Source organism: Eptatretus burgeri, chromosome 2 (assembly GCF_056783735.1).
Source record: "Eptatretus burgeri isolate ZD-2024b chromosome 2, Ebu_testis_v1, whole genome shotgun sequence".
Classification (NCBI taxonomy): Eukaryota; Metazoa; Chordata; class Myxini; order Myxiniformes; family Myxinidae; genus Eptatretus; species Eptatretus burgeri.
In genome coordinates, this window is record NC_140962.1 from 110,857,435 (window position 1) to 110,862,434 (window position 5,000).

Genomic DNA, 5,000 nt, shown 5'->3' on the forward strand with positions numbered 1-5,000 from the left:
CAAATGCACTCGATCCCACTTCTGCCAACACTGATGCAGAGATTGCAGATTTCAGGTAACTATCACGAGGAATCTTGCCTTTTGTCACCGTTAGCATTCTCTTAACATATTTCTCAGTGGCTTCACACACTTGAACAACGCTTGATGATGTTACGGTAAGGCCACCCCTTGTTTTAACAGCAATCAGCCTATAGGCAGGTAAATTGACATTATCATTCTGCGTGAGAGCCGTTTCGTCTGGCCCGTACTGTCAAAGTCAGAGTTCAGGACGTGTTCACTACAAAGTAATGTCACACCGGGCGTTGGTGTAAAGTGTTCCCTTCTCTGCGCCTGGCCAAATTGTCTGCACAACTTTTCATCCTTAGGGAATCTGGAGAAAAAAGATCCAAATGACGTTTTCGATTATTGGCATTTGAAGGGATGGAAGGATGGGTACTACAATTGGCGTCAGTGGAGGTAGATTTCTGATATCAAGACAGATATGACCCCCTAACCCTAAGGCGCATAGGAAGCAAAATGATTTTGGGGGTAACATCGGGTTAGGTGGACCGCGGAGCCAGGACCCTCGGAATAGGGAGGGCCTGTGCCTCCAAATGGACAAATATTGTGAGCTAACCGCCCAACGTATTCCTGGATAATATCGTTTTTTTCCATTTTCTTTCAAATTATCGACTGTACTTTGCCATCATTTAGATTGTTATACTGGCGTTTAGCGTTTAAATTGTAACTTCTTAAAATAATACTCTAAAAATAGATTGACGATTGAAAGAGACAAAAAAGCATCAATAATCGCATTCTTACCGATGAAAGGTGCATGTGGAGCTCTTCCCAGACTTATTATTGCATCCGAACGCCACGCACTGTGGCATTTTTACGTTTACCGGTTCAAAATACTGGCAAAATGGTTAAAACTCTTAATGCATCTACAGGTTTTTTGAATTGAGCGTGACGAGCGAGTGGCAATGCAACATGGCCGCTGAGCCATTTCCGGTGACTTCAGTTCTCACTGCTGCGAGGAGATGTCATTGCTGGTCCAGGTTATTATAAGAAGTCCGTGAATAATTATAGCACAATAATTGGCAGAAATAAAAAGAATAACGTGATACAATGACCAATGTCTGTCAACCAATAACGACCTATATATTGTGTCAACAAATAATGACGAATAACGTCTGTCAACCAATGACAGGACACGGTGCTATGACGACACGAATGACATCACAATTAATGTTTATTATTATTTTTTTTGCACGATTGACGTCACAATTCTTCTTCTTCGTTTCGTATGATGTCACAATCGATGCTGGGGACCTGAGTATGTGCCTGATTATGATGCTGTTTTTTTCCCAAGGTTTGAATTAATTGTTCAAATTATTAATTAATCCCAAGGTTTGAATTTTCCCAAGGGAAACAGCTGTTTCCCAAGGGTTTGAAAGCTGTTTTTTCCCCAAGCTTTGAATTAATTGTTGTGCTTGGTAGACATTTGTGAATACATTTACAGAGAGAGGGGTGAGAGAGGAGGGGGGGAGAGAGGAGGGGGGAGAGAGAGGAGGGCGAGAGGGGGGAGAGGGGGAGGAGGCGAGAGAGAGGGGGCGTCACAATTCAAGAGAGGGGAAGAGAGGAGGTGCGAGAGAGGGGGCGAGAGGGGGGAGATTTATATAGATTATCTATCTATAATTATAGATAGGCGAGAGAGATGTGGTGTCACAATTCAAGAGAGGGGGAGAGAGGAGGGGTGAGAGATAGGGGCGTCACAATTCAAGAGAGGGAGAGAGAGGACGAAAGAGAGGGGGAGAGAGGGGTTGTGAGGGGGATGAGAGTGGGGACGAGAGAGTGGGGGCAAGAGAGGAGGGAGAGAGGGAGAGGGGGGCGTCACAATTCAAGAGACGCCTGTGTGGTTGTTGTTTCTGGCACGCGGTTTGAAATTTTATTTTATTTTTATTTTTTTGGAAATGTACGGCCACGCACGCACGGGCACACACCTACGGGCCCGCACTAAACACTAAGCTAGTGCGGGCCCGTAGGTGCGGGCCCGTAGGTGCGTGCCCAGAGGTGCGTGCCAGTATGTGCAGCTTCGTTCCTTCGCTCTCGAAAACGACGACTGGATTGGGGCATTGTTTCAATTAGATCGGACCACCGTATCATAAATGGCCATAACTTTGGAAACACCTGGGAAACATACTCAGGTCCCCAGCGTCAATTGTGACATCATATCAAACGAAGAAGAAGAAGAATTGTGACGCCCCCTCTCTCTCCCCCCCTCTCTCCCCCCTCACTCCCCCCTCCTCTCGCCCCTCTCTCTCACCCCCTCTCCCGTCCCCCTCTCTCACCCCTCCTCTCGAATTGTGACGCCCCTCTCTCTCCCCCTCTCTCTCGCCTATCTATAATTATAGATAGACAAACTATATAATTCTCCCCCCCCCTCTCTCCTCCTCCCCTCACAGCTGTTTCCCTTGGGAAAATTCAAACCTTGTGATTAATTAATAATTTCCACAATTAATTCAAACCTTGGGGAAGAACAGCTTTCAAACCTTGGGAAACAAAGAATAAATAAATAAATAAACATTAATTGTGACGTTATTTGTGACTTCATAGCACCATCTCCTGTCATTGGTTGACAGACATTATTCGTCATTATTGGTTGATTAATTATTAATTTGAACAATTAATTCAAACCTTGGGGAAGAACAGCTTTCAAACCTTGAGAAACACTTGGGAAACAAAGAATAAATAAACAAGCAGTCATAGACTGGTACTTACGAAATCGTCAACTTGACCTCTGAACTTGTCCAATAAAAGCTGTCTCTGGAGAATGAAGCGACGCAAACCAGAAGTTTCTACGATGATTCTGTACCAAACCATCAAAAATCGAATGTTTTGGATGTTTGACCTCACTGTGACCTTGAACTTTGACCGATTTTGACCAAAATCTCATCAGCTCTCCATCAAATCTCCAATTCTCCACGCAATTATTATTATCAAAATCACAAAACCGTAATATTCGGCCATCCACCAACAATCTTTACATAATCCAACGGCTTAGCGAGTCAGGCATGCTACGACAACCTTTATTGGGATAAAAAATGACTTTTAAACACCATCTTTATCGAAAACACCGTCAGCACGCACAAGGAAAACCTTCACGTGGGTCAACGACGAGTCTGCTCGAGCGCACTGCATCATGGGACGACCCGTGACGCGTCAAGTGAAATATTTTTTATACAATCTTAAAAAGTCTCCAAAACATCCGATTTTTACCAGAATTTCGACAAACGAGTTTTAAGCGTCCTAAGCAATCGCAAAAACCGAAGACAAAATTAAAATCGAAGTTAAAATGAACTCGTAACGTCGAGCTAAGCAAAAATACTCCATTTCTCCACATGAATTTACGGAATTATGTTTGACCTCACTGTGACCTTGACCTTTGACCGATTTTGACCAAAATATAATCAGCGCTAGCCATCACCCTCCTGAATCACGTGGTGTAATTTGACATTGGCAGCTTCTTCCGTTCTCGAGTTATCGTGCCTACAAACAAACAAACAAGCAGTCATAGACTGGTACTTACGAAATCATCAACTTGACCTCTGACCTTGTCTAATAAAAGCTGTCTCTTGAGAAGGTAGCGACGCAAACCAGAAGTTTCTACAATGATTCTGTACCAAACCATCAAAAATCGAATGTTTTGGATGTTTGACCTCACTGTGACCTTGACCTTTGACCGATTTTGACGAAAATCGAATCAGCGCTAGCCACCACGCTCCTGAATCACGTGGTGTAATTCGACATTGGCAGCTTCTTCCGTTCTCGAGTTATCATTTTTTGGATGTTTGACCTCACTGTGACCTTGACCTATGACCGATTTTGACCAAAATCTAATTAGCACTAGCCATAACCCTCCTGAATTGCGTGGTGTAATTTGACATTCGTATCTTCTTCCGTTCTCAAGTTATCATGCCTACAAACAAACAAACAAACAAACAAACAAGCAGTCATAGACTGGTACTTACGAAATCGTCAACTTGAACTCTGACTTTGTCGAATAAAAGCTGTCTCTGGAGAAGGCAGCAACGCAAACCAGAAGTTTCTACCATGATAATGTACCAAACCATCAAAAATTGAATTTTTGACCCCACTGTGACCTTGACCTTTGACCGATTTTGACCAAAATCTAATCAGCACTAGCCATCACCCTCCTGAATCACGTGGTGTAATTTGACATTGGTAGCTTCTTCCGTTCTTGAGTTATCTGCACCAAACCATCAAAAATCGAATATTTGACCAAACTGTGACCTTGACCTTTGACCGATTTTGACCAAAATCTAATCAGCACTAGCCATCACCCTCCTGAATCACGTGGTGTAATTTGACATTGGTAGCTTCTTCCGTTCTTGAGTTATCTGCACCAAACCATCAAAAATCGAATATTTGACCAAACTGTGACCTTGACCTTTGACCGATTTTGACCAAAATCTAATCAGCACTAGCCATTACCCTCCTGAATCACGTGGTGTAATTTGACATTGGTAGCTTCTTCCGTTCTCGAGTTATCGTGCCTACAAACAAACAAACAAACAAACAAAAAAACAAACAAGCAGTCATAGACTGGTACTTACGAAATTGTCAACTTCACCTCTGACCTTGTCGAATAAAAGCTGTCTCTGGAGAAGGTAGCGACGCAAACCAGAAGTTTCTATGATGACTCTGTACCAAACCATCAAAAATCAAATATTTTGGATGTTTGACCTCACTGTGACCTTGACCTTTGACCGATTTTGACCAAAATCTAATCAGCGCTAGCTACCACCCTCCTGAATCACATGGTGTAATTTTACATTGGTAGCTTCTTCCGTTCTCGAGTTATCATTTTTGGGATTTTTTGACCTCACTGTGACCTTGACCTTTGACCGATTTTGACCAAAATCTAATCAGCGCGAGCCATCACCCTCCTGAATCACGTGGTGTAATTTGACATTGGTAGCTTCTTCCGTTCTTGAGTT